This window comes from Podarcis cretensis (assembly GCF_951804945.1).
Source record: "Podarcis cretensis genome assembly, chromosome: 2".
NCBI classification, from domain to species: Eukaryota; Metazoa; Chordata; class Lepidosauria; order Squamata; family Lacertidae; genus Podarcis; species Podarcis cretensis.
The window spans coordinates 104,852,456-104,870,928 of NC_137171.1; the positions used below are offsets into that span (position 1 = coordinate 104,852,456).

At 43.4% G+C, this 18,473-nt stretch overlaps 2 protein-coding genes and 1 long non-coding RNA gene across 6 annotated transcripts in view; 1 reads left to right on the forward strand and 2 right to left on the reverse strand.

Annotated features, from left to right (window-relative positions):
- FHIT (fragile histidine triad diadenosine triphosphatase) overlaps positions 1–18,473 on the forward strand; it is a 1,061,423-nt gene that overhangs the window by 655,159 nt on the left and 387,791 nt on the right. The window lies entirely within an intron of this gene.
- The window catches only part of LOC307208816 (uncharacterized protein), a 481,810-nt gene that overhangs the window by 190,674 nt on the left and 272,663 nt on the right, over positions 1–18,473 (reverse strand). The gene's annotated exons all lie outside the window — the stretch shown is intronic.
- LOC307209757 lies at positions 9,231–11,349 on the reverse strand. Its single transcript, XR_013835751.1, has 2 exons — positions 11,105–11,349; positions 9,231–9,433 (listed from the first exon to the last, which is right to left on the reverse strand). It is a non-coding gene; the product is annotated as an uncharacterized lncRNA (long non-coding RNA).

Here is an 18,473-nt window from a genome sequence, read left to right on the forward strand (position 1 = left end):
TTGTTGGTATGCAGCTCCCATTAACTCCAGCAAGTATGGGCATCAGTCAGGGATCTAGGGAGCTACAGGTTGCCTATTCTCATCAGCATTTTGTTGGTGTCGGTCATAAAAACAAACTCATTCACCTCCCTTTCTTAGTGCTGTGTTCTCTTCTGGTTTCCATGGCTCTGAGTCTGAGGGTCAGTGTGTGTGCTTCATTACCAGAGAAGTAGAGCCTAGCTAAGCAGTGCCTGAATTGTGGATTCCTATTGCAATGGTGTGCAAGCGCCCCATGCAGCACAGGGAACCCATGTATGAATGTGTGGCGAAGCTGCAGTGAAAGACTCTGCCCCTATGTTGCCCCTTATTCCTGGAATATCTTTCCTGAATACCTGTGTGATCCCATTTCACAGGAAGGGAAGGGGGCAGTGGAAAAGGTTCTGCTTTGCATGCATACAGAAACTCCCAACTTTTCCAGGAAGTGCTGGTGGAGGTCCGTATTCTGAAGCCCTGGAGAGCCACGGCCTGTCAGTGTAACAATACAGAGTTAGGTGGACTAGTGGTCTGACATGGTATAGGACAGTTTGCATGCTCCACCTCTCTCTTTTTCTTCAAGCCATTCCCCTAATCCTGCACTCTTTATTCTCGGTCAAGATGAAACTGAAGTGTTCATAACTTCATTGGGTCCCAGGGCATTCTACATTGCTCCTGTCTTTCCAGTTCCTTCCTTTTCTCCCTTGGTTATCCCTTGCATTGTCAAAACCAAGATCGTAAGCTTCTTATCATTTCTTCTCAGATGTGAACTTTTGGCAGCTGCTGTTATTGTTTGTGAAAGGGCAGGGGAGTAAAAATTATACATATGGGTACATATGCACCAACTCCTGGGGATTGGGGGCTCTTCTGCCCCATGCCCCAATAAAATATGTGAGTGGGGCATCCCTCCCCCTGCCCCATTTGATGGGCATTGCCATTCAAATGGTCTCTCTCTCTCTCTCTCTCTCTCTCTCTCTCTCTCTCTCTCCCCCCCCCCCCCGTGTGTGTGTGCCACATCTTGTAATTGATTATGAGGAGCAGGGCTTACCTGCCCCTCATGTTATTCAAGCTGGCATCCCTGTAATGGGGGGGGGGGGAGTTTTAGGTGGTGGGAAGAAAAGTCTTTGCAAAATTGTTTCTAGGAGGCATTTTGAGGTAAGTGGTGTCAGCAATGTATATATATTGCAAATGTTCAGCCACAAAAAGTTCTGAAGGGGCTGTCCTTTCCCTTTCCTCCCAATACTTCATTTTGGAGCAATGGGGAAAAAAAATATTTTATTTTTTTAAGGAAGGTGGGTGAGGGAAGCCCAGTGATATGTGTCCTGGAAAGCCCCTCTTCACAGTAAAAACAACCACCAGCAAAATTCCATGTGCCAGCTCCCCACAAATACATTAGATAGCTGATATGGTGTCCACTCTCAAGGCCTAATAAGAGTGCCATGAAATGGGACAACATTTTTGGCACAGGACTTAAATCCAAACAGTGCAGTCCTATGCCTGCTTACCCAGAAGTGGCGCCCACTGAGTCCAAAGAGAATTATTCTAAGGAAACGGTGCATAGGATTGTAGCCAAAGAGGTGATCATATTGATTTCCAAATGGGCCATCAATTAGGAGTGCTTTTGGAGAACTCTGAGCTCCTCTCTCCTGAGTTCTAAATTCACTTACTCTATTGGTTGTTTTGGATTAGACTGGCTTAACTTTTCAGGCAAGTTCTTAGACTTCACAGGTTTTTCTCCCAAGGCTGGGCCACTTGTCCCTTATTTTCTATTATGATGTGTGTGTGTGCGCGCGCACGGGCATGTCTGGGGCACCTACTCAGTGGCACAGCTGGAAGCATTCGTGGACTCCATGGTGCCCATGGGACCAGGCTGATGACCCCTGTTATGTGGCCCTTCAAAGAACAGAGAGGGTTCTCTGTAATGCCTCCTGGGACAAGCTTCTTCTTCATAAGTTCACAAGATCTTTGATTGGACAAAAAGTCCATTTAGTCTAGCATCCTGTTTCCCACAATGGCCAACCAGATGCCTAAGGACAGCTCACAAGCTGGGCATCAGGGCAATAGGCCCTCTCCTGCTTTTCTTCTCCAGCAACTGATGCAGAGTGGCCTGCTTCTCTTGAACTAGGAGGTTGCTAGAAGTCATTCGTGGTGGATCTGGTGTGTGTGTGTGTGTGTGTGTGTGTGTGCACGCACGCGCACATGTGTGCATCCCTGAGCAAGGAGGGAAGTCAACATCACCAATCTGTTGAACCTCTGGAATCCCTGCTTTTCGTATCTCTTTCCAGCCTACTCAGATTTTTCAAAATCTTGCAGCACTCTTTTTCCTCTCAACATACTATGATTATGTTATTATTCTTGTGAATCTGGTTGCTAAAACTACTCTCCATATTTATGGAAACTCGCAGATGATAAGGCAGACATCAGACAAATGATTGCTCTTTGCAGCCAGCATATTCCCTCTCCCCCCAGCATATCGCTTGAAAGCTGTGAATGTTTTATATGCCCCACAGTTCTATCTTCCCTAAGTGGAATATGTTCCTCAGTTACCATGATGCACTGTTATGTGTTGTGTTGTACTCAGCTGCCAAATGTGTCAATGATTAATTATCTTAGGAAGAACAAAAGGGGGAGGGGAACCCTATAAAACAACAGGTGGTATATTTTCAAGACCTTATTTACAATGAAGTTAACCATTCCTCCCCCTTTCTTTCTAATGCTTTTTCTAGTTTTATAAGTTGCTCTTTTTCTGCCTCGGCTAACAAATGACCAGAATGTGTGTCAACAAAACTCTGAAGGATTTTAAATAATTGTCTCAATTCATCACAACTCTATGGAAAACACAGTGCATCCCTTATTAAAGAACACTCTCATTGCACAGATCTCTATGAGGCAACAAGCTTTGTAGCTGTTGATACAGTATATCGATTCTGCAATGTTGTTATCCATTGTTGCAAACAACTGGAATGTGGAAGGCAAGTCGTGTGTGTGTGTGTGTCTGTCTGTGTGTGTGTGTGTGTATCAGACATTTAGATGTATTTAGGATGCGTGAGATGACTTATGTGTGTGTAGGCATTGGCCCACTGTTGCTTTGACAGTCCTATTGGCTAGAGCTGGCCCAAAATATTTTGTTGCCTGAGGCAAAGCACAAGATGGGGCACCCATCATTCAATGTACAGTGTCCAACTGGACTAGCAGCTTATTTCATTCCTGGCAATGGAATAGAGTCTTCCATTGTACCTGGCGGCAGCAGGCTCGTTATGGAGCTGCTGGAATGCCACATGGCACACACAGCTGTCCCTCTACAGTTAGGTACAGCCAGGGTGTTTAGGAGGAGCAGCCAAGAAGCTGCTGTCCTGCCCAACATCAACCTCTTGTGTCAGTTTCCTTACTCTACCTAATGGTAGGGCCAGTCCTGCCGTTGTTTAAACAGCCTCTGGCCCTGTTATCCTTTTTCAAAACCAGTTTCTAATCCTTTTCTTCTCTTTTCCCAAACCATGATTTCTCCCATCGTTCCATCTCTTCTCCTTTGAAGAGGCTTAACTGATAAACAAATGACTTCCGGCAACAATTGAGTTGTTGGCAATGTTCTTCATACAATACAGATTTAACACACCCTTTTCGTAGCATGCAAACTCATTCAGCGATTGCTTGACTTTCAGCTTCAAAGCAAAACCAGCCTGTTTTTGCCTCCTTCTGAATTTTGCTACCCATGATGCTTTGCAAACAACCTCTGATGCGCCTCTTGAGTTTTGAAGGTAGTTCATAGTGCAGCATGCAGAGATTTTTTTTGCTCGACACCCTAGACCACACTTCCTTGATTTTAATTCTATTTTGAGTGTTATTATTCCACCCAAAAGCAGGGGAATACGTCAAAAACTCCATTGATGGATATGCAGACTTCAGAGTACAGTTATCTGAATTGCGGACCATCTTTCCCTTGCCCAAGCCTAGTCTCTCTGCTGAACTGTTCGTGAGATTGACTGTTGGCTTGGAAGAAGCTTCAAGTAAATAAAATTGTTCAGGCTATTAAATATGCCTGAGAGAGTTTTAACTCCTATATGTAGCATCAAATTGAACACAGTGCATTTGAGAAAGCAGGATGAAGATGTAGATGCTCTAAGAGACTGATCCCTTGGCATTTAGGCTTTAAGTTTGGATTTTACAATGTATTCAAAATTATGAATACAGTTGGGAACTCATGGCAAGATAAGTGAATAAATGAGTTTCATGGAAGTTTTCCAGTTCAGTATAATACTCCTGTGTATGTTAATAAAGTGTTTCCAGGGTGTGCCTCAAGAAACAACATTTCCCCCCTCACCATAGGCTTCTGGGATCTGTATTAACCTAAATCAGTCAGTTCTTTGTATTCCAAGGCCCCCGCAGCATGTAAACAAAAGGCAAAGGAAACAACAAAGAAGTGCAGAAAAAAAAGATTGTGTAACTGGATCAAAGTTACCCAATGAAGTCTCTGGCACCATCACCAAGAAGGACCGGCTCAAGACATTTGGGTGCCCAAGGCAAAAAAATGCAAATGGCTCTCCGACACAGATACAGCACACGTCAACTCAAGTTAGGCTCTTTAAAAGTCCCACTAATTGAAACAGGAAAGAATAAAGACATGCATTAGAATCCATGGGAATTATTGCCTAGATCTTGCCTATTCTAAATTCTAACCTGGGGCCCAACCCACCACAAAGCTCTCACGGGGAAGCTCCAATTAAATGAAGTTCCCTTTATTTATTTTTTTCCAGTGGGATTTGTGCAAGAGAACTTTATGGTGGATTGTTGTGTTTTACAATCCACTCTGAGCAGCACTCAGAACCTGCCACTTGAGGCAGCCACTTCACCTTGTCTCATTGATTAGAGAACACTTGTGCATCAGGGTGGGTTGGGGGATGGCTGAAGAAAAACATTTGCCCAGCGTGTGGCAGCTGCAAAAAAAAGGGGGAAAGAAAGAAAAGAAAGGCAAATTCAGAACAAGCCAAAAGGAAGGACTTCATTCACGCAGTATATATTTAAACTGTGAAATTTGCCTCCATAAGATGTAGTGATGACCACAAATGGAGATGGCTTTAAATGAGGATTAGTCATATTCATGGAGAAGAAGTCTGTCTTCTCCATGGTTGTATACTGCCTCCAGAATCAGAGGCAGTTCACCCCTTGAACACCATCTGCTGGGAAATCATAAGTGTGGAGAGTGCTGTTGTACTCAGGTCCTGCATATGGGCTTCCCATAGCTGTGTGGTTGGCCATGGAGAGAAACAGGACGATGCATTGGATTCTTCTTGTGTTCTCGGCCGAGAGTTATCAAGACAGTGTCACTGTTCATGGTACCATCAAGGAGGTTCTTGGGCCCAAGGCAGGAACTGCAAGTCTTAACAAGGCTGCTATATCAGTAGTTCTGCAGCCAGCCTTTTCAAAGATATGCTGGACCATCTATAGCTAGATTTCTACTAGCTATAGTAGCTACTAGCTGCTGGTTGGTCTTTGCCTCTATAAAACTGCAGTTCTAGCTGCATCGCCTTACCTTGAGCAATTCAAAGTAGCCTCCCCCCCCCCCCGAGTTTTGGGCATTATAGCCAGATTCTTGCCTCATTGGAGATATTGGGTCTTCCATCCTGGCCAAAGCAGGCACTTCCGCTTGCATTCCATTTCAGATAGTCTGTGGTCTTGCCCTCAGACTGAAAACAGGTTCAAACCTCAACGCAATGAGTTCTGGCTCCAGGTTAAGTTATCATTGATTGTATGCATGTTGCCTACATCCAAATAAACAGAAGCAGGCAATATACTGTAAGGTGCCAGGTCTAGTCTATAAATAACCTACTGATGTCTTCCCATCCTAACCAGCATGGTGTAGTGGTTAAGAGCGGTGGACTCGTAATCTGGTGAACTGGGTTCGATTCCCCACTCCTCCACATGCGGCTGCTGGGTGACCTTGGGTTAGTCACACTTCTTTGAAGTCTCTCAGCCTCACTCACCTCACAGAGTGTTTGTTGTTGGGGAGGAAGGAAAATGAGATTGTTAGCCACTTGGAGACTCCTTAAAGGGAGTGAAAGGCGGGATATCAAGTCCAAACTCCTCCCCCCCCTCCTCCTCTTCTTCTAACAACTCTGGCCTGCCAAAAGGCCAATCAAGCACATCTGGTTCTGGTCTTGCAAAGTTCTGAGTCTGCCCAGAGACACCTAGTTAGTTTGTATGCCCATAGAATATAGAATGCCTTCTTGCAGTTCTACTCAGCAATCTATTCCATTTTAGATTATAAAAAGAGTTGGCATGGAAATGTCATCTTAAGCAAAATGTGAATCAAATTTTAGAGCAGCTCCCCCAGTGAAAATATTGATGGACGTTCATAGCAAAGTCAGAATGTTTTTGGTAAGCGTAAGACTGGCAAAATTGGGGGGAAGGGGGCTCTCAGGTACTAAATGTGGTGATATCCAACATTGGAATCAGCGGCAGTGGATTTTGAGTTAGGTTTCCGATAGCTCTAAACATGCCTGATTTAGGTAGGTAAGAGTTAGGATTGCCCCACTGTTTGGTTTAACCCAGCTTGACGGTTTCTCTACCTCCTTAACCCTGCCCTTGCAATAATACGAGTTCTTTGGCTCAACATGAGCATTAGCCAGCAGGCAGTCTTAAACTCTTGTGCATTTAAGTCAATTAACATATTCATTTCAGGAGAATGGGGGTGGGGGTGGGGCATTGGCTAGGTGTGAAGAGCACATCTGCCAGATTCTTGTGTGAGATTGCACACTGCAGTTCCTCCTCCTTCCCATTTCCTTTAAATAAATATGGACCATTGGCATCTATGAATAAATTTGAAATGTGAGAAGCCAGAGATATTTCATGGGATTTTTAAAAACAGTGCTGGCCCTGCACATTCCAGTGAGTTGGGCAAGTATTCTAGGTTGCTGTGTGATGTGTCTGTATATGACGGCATGCTCACACTACCACCCCATGTTGCTGAGGTCCTCTGATGCCTGAGAATGATTTGTTGAGCCTGGGGAAAGAAAGGCATTTGTCAGCTTCCTGGAAATAGCCTGCTGTGTTCCCCTGACTGCTGCTGAATAGAGGAACTTCTTTGTGTTACTGACCACTCCAAAACCTGACATAACTGCCTTGGATTGCTGATGGCAGATGGTTGTACAAACCTATGATTCTTGGACAGGCCTGCTCTGAAGTCCACCTCCAGCCTCCGAGGCCCCTAGAGGAAACATTAATCAGAACCAATAAGATTTCTCAGTGGTTTCATTTTGGCTACATAGCTGCCACCAGAGTTCAGACCTGACTTTCCTATTAGAGGGGAGTGATTTGGGCATTCTAATTTGGAACCCCATAACTCTTTGCAACAAACAATATTATTGTCATGTCCCTGGAGTCTGGCAGTGACTAGGACACTAAATTGGAAGCTACAGTATTACTGACAAAGGAGCCAGACCAGAGCACTGATTTTCACCCTAATTCTGCTTTTCAGGGTACCATGGAACCTTAGTCTGGCAGGCAGGAACCCACTGAACCAGGTACCACAGCACTAGAGCCTGTAGAATAGAATCCAGGTCCCTCACAGCTGTCTTCCCCTGAGAGCACTGTATCTCAAAGTTGCTCGCCAGTTCAGTGGTGCAGGGAGCACACCAGGTGTGTGGTATTTATGTGTATTGGAGTGCCTGCCTTCAGGCCTTTAAGAATCTCTGATGTGGAGCCTAGGAGAGGTTAACTTGGATACAGAAATTCAGAATCCCTCTGGTCAATTCCAACCTTTGTCAGAGCTCACTAGGAGCTCTCCAAGGTGCTGCAGCAACTGACTTGCCTTTCTTGTGCACCCCTGCGGAGGACCAGAGCAAGCTGGCTGCTATGCTCCCACTTTAGTGATTGTCGCTTTCTCACTAACACAGTATTTCTTGGCAGTGATCAGGACTCCCCATGTGCAATTTTGCTTTCACTCTGCACTCCTGTACAGAAGAAATCATGATTAACGGGAGCGTTTGTGTTCTCAGACAGACTGTAGGGTGAACGTATTTGTTAATACTTCTAAGAAAGGCTGTGACGTTGTCCACCCCCCACCCAAAGTATATAGTGTAGATTACATGAGGATGTAGTGAGCTAGGAGAGTGTAATGGGGTTTGTGGTGTGTTGTTTTTTTAATGGCTCGAACAGTTGAATCCTCATTTCTTCTACCTCTGTATCATGGACCTGAAATCTTCTATACTCCGCCCCTCAATTTATCTGACTCTTCGGGTGCATTCAGACATGCTGTATATTGGATTAGTTCTCCTGATTATGATGGCAGCACTTTTGCCCCATTTTCTAATGTTCTTTCTCATGTTCATGTACATTTCCCAAGGTGCCCCCTGTTAAAATGGGCTTGCCAGCCAGGACTGAACAGACTTGCATGTTCTGCTGAAAAGGCTGCCATTTTGAAGGCCGACATGATAACTGGCACAAGGTCACCCACTGAAAATCTACCCTTTGTATTTGATCCAACGAAAAGGTCTGCATCTGCATGGTACAGTTTCAGCCTTCTATTTTTAGGAGAGAAATACCAGGATGAAATGTGATGGATAGATATGCATTTAATGGGGTGGAATTGCTAGTGTGGGTGCTTTGTGATGGCCTGGCCTTGAAACTGCATTCCTTGATGAATACTAACCTTTGCTACTAGGTGACAGTATTTAGATGTTAGGGCGGCACATTAGCTGAGTGACAGATGGCACCTTTACTCCTTTGCCAGAGCAGAAAGGATTCACACCATTTGGATGAAATGCAGGAGGCAAAGGAAGAATGGAAGGGGTCCACCTTCCACCCATTCTTCCATTCTCATGCTTTTATGGGTCTTCCCAGGGGTCTTACATCCAGGCAGTGGTTGCATCTACTTAGCTTCAGCAACATCAGGCATTGCCATATATTCCACTTCTCCAACTCCATTTCTCCTACTTTTATAGAATTTACTAATCTCCCTTCATAGCGGGGGGGGGGGGGGACCTCTGCCCCTCCAGGGGTTGTAAGACTCCAACTCCTATAAGCCCCAGCCCACAGGCAAATGGGCGGCAATTAAAGAAGCCCAGCACCATCTGGAGGGCTCCAGCCCTGCTTTATAGAGAGTGCCTGCTTCCCCTCCCTATCATATGACCCATCGCTGCACATATGGTCCATTGCTGTGATTCTTCTTAGCATAGTCCCACTCAAAGGCTCAGGGTTGCATAATATGGCAAAACCAAGGGAAGTCGGGTGTGGGGCTTTGGGCTTTTATTAGGGGCTTTGCCATCCACTGACTTGATTGGCAGGCTCCAATTAACACTTCCTGATCGGTGGGCCTCCATGAGATGATGAACTTGCAGCTCCCTGCTTGGAAAATTATTTCTGGGGATGAATGTCATTAATCTGTTCTTATCTCCCAATATTTTTGTATGCTGCATCTTGAAAAACACTATAAGAAAATAAAAAAGCAACAACTGTGTACTCCATTAATACTCTATTTGACATATTCTTAAGTTATAAATGTAGGAGCGTTGATGCACAAATCCCCCCCTCACTTGAATATAATGTGTCTCGAAATACTTAACATATAATTACTAGGGAGAAAAATTGGAAAGCCATTCAGCAAAGCTCTTGAAAAGGTTTTCGTCTTTTCTGCCAAGGACGGTTTCCTTAAATGTGCATTTTGTATTTTTATTTTTAACAGTGTCTGTCAGATGCACGTCTCTTTCCCCCAACCTGCGTTCTGGAGTTTTATGGTGGTGATTTAGAAAGGGTAGCTGTATTTTTTATGGCAGATAAAATTCATCTGAGCACAAGAATTGCCTGCCATATCTATCTCAGATCTGCATTGCAACAGAGAGAGTGCAATCTTGCATTTGCTCGAGTTAAAAGCACCATCAGCATGGGAAGGCTCTCTCTTGTAGATGTTATTCTTTAACAGCCCCACCCTGTGAGTTACTCCATTGGTGAATGTGTCTTTTTGCAATGTGGCAGGCCGGCGGCCGAGCCAGCGCAGCATCGCAAACTGTTGTGCCATGCTTGTATTGGCAACCAACCTAGGAAGGCACACCTGGGCAGCCTTATGAGGCAATGCTTCTGTGCCAGCAACAAGCATGTTCACCAGATGTGCTGTAAGCCAGAGCTGGGTCAGAAATGGAAGAAGAATCAGACTCCTGGAGTGGGTTTTTGGGGCACCTACCTGGAGAGTGTTGAAAGGCTGTTTTGGATGCCTTAGAACCAATAATAATAATGATAATGATAATGATAATCATCATCATCATCATAATTTATTTATACCCCGCCCATCTGGCTAAGTTTCCCCAGCCACTCTGGGCGGCTCCCAATCAAGTGTTTAAAACAGTACAGCATTAAATATTAAAAACTTCCCTGAACAGGGCTGCCTTCAGATGTCTTTTAAAGATAGGATAGTTGCTTATTTCCTTTACATCTGAAGGGAGGGTGTTCCACAGGGTGGGCGCCACTACCGAGAAGACCCTCTGTCTGGTTCCCAGTAACCTCACTTCTCGCAATGAGGGAACCGCCAGAAGGCCCTCGGTGGTTATGCTGGTGCAGCCTTGTAAGCTGAATATTGGCAATAGGCTTCCAAGTATGGGACTGGAATGTGTGACAAAAACCTGCCTTGTCTGTTGAGCACATAGCAGTGACAGTTGCAGCCATGCATCTCTGCACACAGCCTGAGCTACACAGTTCCATAAGGATGGATGCCAGAAATCTCATCTAACAGATACATTGAGCAACACAGAATAATGCACCACCTTATTAAAACGAATCTACTTATTCCCTGCCAAAGAAAACCAGATGTAGTGCTGCAATAGTTGGTTCCTCTTTTCATCTTCATTAGTGGCAAAGTATAGTTTGGCCTGGCATTTCCAATATGATCGTAGTAGATCTCTTAGGGCAGTGGTTCTCAACCTGTGGGTCCCCAGATGTTGTTGGACTACAACTCCCATCATCCCTGAGCTCTGGCCTTGCTAGCTAGGGTTGATGGGAGTTGTAGTTCAACAACATCTGGGGACCCACAGGTAGAGAAAGGCTGTCTTAGGGGGTTGATCAATGCCTTTCATTTTGGTTTGAAAGGTAATTAACAATGAATATTCACCTGTGTTTCTTAAGAAGTGTCCCCTGGAGAAAAATGATTCAGTCACCAGTTGGTCAGTCAAACTTATAAGAGCCTGCTGGATGAGGCCAAAGGCCCATCTAGTCCAGCATTCTGTCCTCACTGTGGCTACCCAGATTCTCTTGGGAAATCCAACCACAAGATCACTCTCCTGTCCTGTGGCTTCCATCACCTGGAAGCCAGAAGCATCATTGCCCCTGACTAATTTTTTCAGCACATCACACAACAGCCATGTGATCTGCAGAGCTCTGCTCAAGCAGGGGAACAAGTGTTGTCCTCAGTGTTTTGTTTGCTCAGCAGGGTCATCCTCACGGAGCGCTCATAAAAGGCTCCTGCTTGTGTGGAGCTCTGTGTGAGCATCAGAGCCCCCGGGTGTGTGCCACAACTGCTAGACCAGTGCGGATTAGTCAGGGCCAGATTGAGGTTTGATGAGGCCCTAAGCTACTGAAAGTAATGGGGCTCTTTATATGTCCAGCTGTCCTTTGTCAACAACAAATTATCGCTGTTTTCTGTATTGAATATATGCTATATGGTAATTTATGGACCTAATAGGTATCTAAAGCCATTTGCACATGTTGCCCTGCAACCAGTCCATGCAGAATGTAGGCACCCTATATCTAGAAATAAGCAAACCAGAGATATTTCAGGGAGCAGGCTAGCAGGCGGGGCCCATGACTTACATCATAGTAGCCTACACAACACAAAACACTGTTGCTGTATGTAGGTTTTATTTTATTTGTTTGTTTTTTTATCTTATATTTTGGAAATGTATATTCAGGTTTCTTTTCCTTTAATTTTTTTGGGGGCCACCAAGAGAGTGGGGCCCTGAAATATAGCTTGTTTAGCTTATATGTAAATCTGGCACTGAGATTAGTCCAAAGGTGCATGCAAGCATTGGAATGGTTTCTCTAGCACTCATCACAAAGAGTTCACAAGAAGTCACCCATAAAGTCAGAAAACCCGGTGTTTCTTCTTTCCAGTAAAACAAAAAAATGATTCCCCTGTGGTTTTTAATACTAATTCCTTCCATTTATATCATAGTGTTAGATTAACGTGCCCCATTACTGGCTGAATAACAGCCTGTGTAAATAGGTGAAAGAATGGTCAGTTCACCTGACCATTTGGGTTTGTGCAATTTCTCTGAAATCAATGCAGCCACACCAGCCTATGCAGCCTTGTAATTACCTCCCAGAGCATTTCATCCTCTCCTCCCCCAATCTCTTCTCCACCCCACCTCCCTGTTCGGTTGCAGTATTTGCAAAGCCAGGGTATTGTCGAAATGCAGTGCATTCCTACTGCGATCTGTTCTCCTTGCCACACTGACACCTGCTGAGGCTGTATTGGATTGTTATTTTATAGCAGCCTTTTCTTGAATTAATTACATATCTGCAATCAGGGAACCGTGGCTGCTGTTTATGAGCAACATCTCGGGTACAACTGTGAACGAGTGAATTAGTGCCAATTAATTTCTGGCTGCATTATTTAAGGTGGAGAGAATGCTAGCTTAGCCAGGACAGCATATTTTTTTCCCCTCCTCAGTGCCTTTTATGGGTACTTTTCTTGAGTTCTTTAAAAAGAGCCTGTAATCAACTTGGGCATGTGGAGGAGGGCAGGATCTGCTGTATGAAATGCATCACCCTGCGTAGATTCAAATGGCCTTCTTCTGTGTACTCATTCATGGGCTGAATGGAAAGAGTTGAAACCTTGTCCCTGGAGCCAGGCCGGTAATATCTGATGACCAACCCAACCTTCAGTAGCAGACACCGGCAGTGCACTTAAATGCACTGAAGCTGAACTGCTTCAGAAGACACACCAAGGCACAAAGGGGCTGAGATGAAAAATTAAGAAGCTTCTATTTGTATTTCTACATTTGCTCCTATGCAGGTCTGTCCCTTCTTTCTCTCAGACCCCTCTCCTCTCTCCTCAATACTTTCTAAGGGCTCTTCCAGAAGACTTGACATTCATTCTGATTTGTTTGCAGGGAACAAAAGGACGTATTTACTTTCATGGTGGGTTATATGTCTTCCCTTTAATCATTTATTCACCTCACATTCCAGTGCATTTTTCTGTGACTTTACTCACCACAAAGCCTGATGGGGTTTTTTTGCTTAGGTTATTCTATAAAGAGTAATGTACCAGTATGTGAAGTGTAGGTGGGTTCCCACGAGGCAAGACACAGTGATAACAGCAAAAACCTTTATTGAACTAACAGAACTGGACAACAGGGTCAAAGCAATGGCTTATATACATTTCTGAAGGCCTAGACCACTCCCACACCCAACGTGACTGGCTGTCTAAACTTCCAAGCTGCGAATCATGACTCAGAGTTTAAGGGCCAATGGCAGAGGCCCAAATCCTGAAATGTTCTATGACTGGATATCATGTATCGAATCAGAACACAGGGGCTCAGAATCTTTGGTCCAGACTCAAGCTCAGGCAAACACAGGCCACTGAATAGATAACAGTATTTGATTGTGTTGTTTTTATGCCTTGTGAAGAGGAGGTGGGGGCTCCTTTTGGCTTTTTCCAGAGGGAAGGGGTTCTCTCAGACCCACTTCTGTCTCTTCTATAGCTCCTGGTTGGCTCCCTGAGTGGATGGAGCCATGGGGCTACATGCTTCCCCATCCTTTGGTATGCAGCTTGTCTCTGGAATATATATGTGATGGTACTGAAAATGATACTAATAAAAGAAGAAGTGCCTATTATCAACCAGGATAAAAATATCATTGGAAAGGAACTTATCATAGGTCATCTAATTCAGCTATCCATTAATGAATACCAAAATAGCTGGAGAGCTCCAGGTCTAAAACTTCCCTGTTGGTAATTAGGCCTCAGGGCAGCAGAAAGACCAGCCCTCACAGGGAGGGGGTCTTCATGAGGATTGGAAGTTGCTCATGTGTGTGACCTTTCTGAAAGAGGACACGGTATGACAACAGGGTTGAGAGTGTGGGGTGACCGAGAAAAAGGGACGTGGGTATTTCTTGTGTGAGATATCACCTCTTTGTGACTCAGGGGGCTATTTGCTTGCAGTAAACATGTGGGAAAGAAGAGTATGAAGTAACAGTGCTGCCACATTCTTTTTTTATAATAATTTTTATTAATTTTAACATATGAATTAATTATAATACATACCACAAAACTTCACCACTTATACAATTATTATTTTTTTGGACTTCCATCAGCACCTCTGATGATCCACCGTTTTGACCACTTCTTATGCATTTCTTAAATTCATATTGCCTTTAATTATCTTAACTAATCATCCTCCCCTTTATCCCTTTTTGCAATAGTTCCAATAATTCACCTCACAAAACTTCTTGCAAACCTACAAACGTAGTCTGATCATCACTATTACTTTTCAAATAGTCTGTAAATTTACACCAGTCTTCTGTGAATTTCTGGTCCCACAGATTTCGAATCCTTCCTGTTAGTTTATTTAGTTCTGCATAGTCCATTAATTTCATCCTCCATTTTTCTTTCGTCGGTAATTCTTCTTGCTTCCTTTTTTGTGCCAATAATATTCTTGCTGCCGCCGTTGCATATAAAAACAGCTTACATTCTTTCCTATTTATATCACTTCCTACCATGCCCAGTAAAAATGCTTCTGGTTTCTTTATAAATGTATATTTCAAGATTTTTTTCATCTCATTATATATCATTTCCCAGAAGCTTTTCACTTTTTTTACATTCCCACCACATGTGATAAAATGTTCCTCCTTTTTTTCTTCTTCACATTTCCAACATTTATTGCTAACTTTATACATTTTAGCTAATTTAACAGGTGTGATGTACCATCTATACATCATTTTCACAGTGCTGCCACATTCTTCTAGCAGCTGTCTTTTATTGCCCCAGTATTTTGTAGCTCAGTGGCAGTGCATCTCCTTTGCATGCAGAAGGTCCCAGTTTCAATCCCTAATAGCATATCCAGGTGGGTCTTGGAGAGACCCCTGCCCTGAAGAGCCATTGCCAGTTGATGTCGACAATACTGAGTTCAATAAACCAACGTAGTGTAAGACATCTTTCTATGCCCCTGTTCAAGTCTTTTGTAAATTTTACCATACTTCAGCCTCTTGGGTTCAGCCAGGCTAAGCATCAAAATATCAGACAGATAAGGTTTCAGTCTGTAGTTTTGCACACCAAATAATCTCCAGGTAGCACTATAGTTTGGTTTCAGGTGGGACTCTTACCTGATGCCTGTAGCACAATCCTAAGCATTCATCATCAACCTGTTGAGTTCAACAGGGCTGACTCTGAAGCAAGTGTGTTTAGAGGTCTTAAATAAGGTTTCCTCCTCCATATCAACGCATCTGATTTTTCCTGACGCTCACATGCTTTGGGTAACCTAAAGGCTAGGCCTCTCTAAAGCTGAAGGATTTGTCCAGTAAATAATATGCACAACTTCCCCCAGAGTCTGGCTCATTGCCATATGCCCAGAACTGCTAACAGTTTGTTTATTTGTGAGCGGGCTTTGTTTTCCATGCCACAACACAAAAGTTATCTGGGCCACTTACAGTAAATAAAACAATGCCACCATTTTTTAAACCCGTAATATCAAAATGAAATGCATGCAACAAAAGCAACATCCCCAAGAATATAAATACAGATTAAAACAAAACAGAGAGACCACAAAGGCGAGCCTCATTAGGAAGGCAGTTCTGTATGTAGGGTCCCAGCTGCCATCTTGCTGTTGGTGCCTTCAATGGGCAAAATCTCCCCCTCCCTCGTGTGTGTGCATGCACACACAATATTGTATCCACATAGCTCTTCACCGGCAAAAGGAAATTAAATCAATGCACGCCAGCTATCTTACTCATCTCACCTGGGAAGGTATGCATGAGGTAGGACAGACACTGCTTAACATTAATCAGTCTCCTGAAGTCATTACATTCATGAGGAAATGTAATTCACATGTGATTACTTTTTAATTTACTCTGTAATCACATTCCTAGTGAATGGGGTAAGCTTAAAATGAAATTTAAAAGTCAAATACTGCTTTGTATTAAGAATTCACAATTTTTATATGCACTTAGGTTAATAAAGATTTTTACAATAACCAATTGTGACTGAAGATGCAATCACTTTCTTCTCCTCCAGGAAGTTGTTTTTCTCTTCTTTTCATCTTCACAAAAGGTGCTTCATTCCTGCCCACAGGTACAATAATGGCTCTTTGGGAAGTCTTGGGATTATGTTTCTTGCTAAATTTCCATCTTGTATAAATGTTTGTTTGTTTTTCAATAATATAACAGAACAAAATAATTCTGTCTCATGTTGGCAGTTTCTGGGACTCATGTTTAATTTTCACCGGGAAGGTGAGTGTGTTCCTTTGTTTTTTAGCATCAGCAGGGAGCATTGTTGAGAGGAAGGGCTTGTGATAAAGGCTTTTTGCTTAGAATAGAATAGTTTGGGAGTCTCTCTTTTCCTCAAAAGGGTGAGACTTCTTTCCAGGCATAAGAGAATCTGTCAATTTCAGTTCTCTCAGTTTCTCAGTTTCTCAGTTTCCCCATACAGTGGTACCTCAGGTTACATACGTTTCAGGTTACATGCGCTTCAGGTTAAAGACTCTGTTCACCCAGAAATAGTGCTTCAGGTTAAGAACTTTGCTTCAAGATGAGAACAGAAATCGGGCTCCGGCGGTGCAGCAGCAGCAGGAGGCCCCATTAGCTAAAGTGGTGCTTCAGGTTAAGAACAGTTTCAGGTTAAGTACGGACCTCCGGAACGAATTAAATACTTAACCTGAGGTGCCACTGTATTCAGTTCTCTAAAATTCTACATCAGTGGGTGATTTATTCTTGTGAAAATTCATCAGCATTTTAATGTTAATTTCTCTGAACAGGCACACGTTTGTATGCAATTGTTCCTAATATACTCATTTCTGCAAAGCATGCTTTCTTCTAGAATGCCTTTTTTTGTAGTTTATTTTCAGTAACACATGCATTTTCATGCCCACTACTTGGCTGGAGAACTGCATTGCATGATTCAGAGAAGGACAAATTTTGGAGGATTGCTGTGTTTTGGTCCACCTATTGTTTTGAAAAGCGCAGGTCAGGTGGGTTTGCCTTTAAATGAAAACTGAATTGCATTCCTACTCCATCACTACTACTTTCACGAAAACCCTTACTGATGTCAATGGAAATGGACCTTGTTGTCAGTGTTGCTTAAGGGAAACTCTTTATTTTTATTATTTACATTCTTCCTTTGTTTAGTAACTTATAGTACCAACACTCCCTATTTCAAATCATGCTAAGGCCTGATGTTTCAGGGTGGATTGATTTAAATCAAGTTTCCTATTTAAAATTCATATATCACCTGAACATGCATGTAGCATCATTTCCTACAGCATATACGTATAAAATCCTGTCCAGAACAGGCCATTTCCCCACCTTTACTTACTTAGTGATCCAAAAAGCCACTAGCTTAAGAAGGTTGAGTCTGACTTTGCTGTGTGCTTGCTATGTAATGGCTGCCATCTCTCTCTCTTCTTCCTAGCAGTATTCTTCAACTTTGGGTTCCCAGATATTGTTGGACTACAACTCCCATCATCCCTGGCTAAGCTAGCTAGGGATGATAGGTTTCATAGCCCAACAACATCTGGAGACCCAAGGCAGAAGAGCACCACTTCCTAGTGTATGTTTATTCCTTTTTTGACTAGCAGAAGGCTTAATTGTCAAAATACAGTGTATCAAGTCAGATCAGTGCTGCTTCCTTGTTGCTTAGTGACGTAAGATGGCTGCAATTTCCATTCTCCCTTGTACTCATTGCAATCGGCGCCGTTTCCATTCCATTGCAGTTCAGCTTCCACCAAAAATTACATTGTTCATCTTTCTGTCCATTGTGATCAAATTTAACCTAATTAATTATGTAACTACTGAGATAATTAATTATGTAATGCCTCATCATTCATTTCAATTCAAACACCAGAAAGATGAGGTCTTCAGTTGTGTATTGCTTGTGGACTAAAAAAAAAAAAGCACTTATCAGATTTCTGTTCCTGACCACAAATGTGCACCTAAACCGCAGCTCCCTTGTCCACTTAGAGCAGAATTCTCCACCACCCCTACTGTTAAGTCTGTTTTCTAAGGACTGGATCTCACAGTACTTTAAGACTTTTCCGTATGGTGGGTAATAGAGTACAAAAGGGCTATTGTGGTCACATGAGAACATCCTGAGTTCTGGAACGCTTGCCAGAGCAGTTCTTGTGAAATCAAAGTCTGCAGCTTGGACTTCGATGTCTGGGCTTCAGAGATCACCTGAACCCAGACCTGGAGCCACATTCTGGGTTCCTTGGTGGAAATAATGAGAACCAGGCCTGCTGCAATGTGCTGTCTTGCCTCCTGATGGGTTTGGTGGT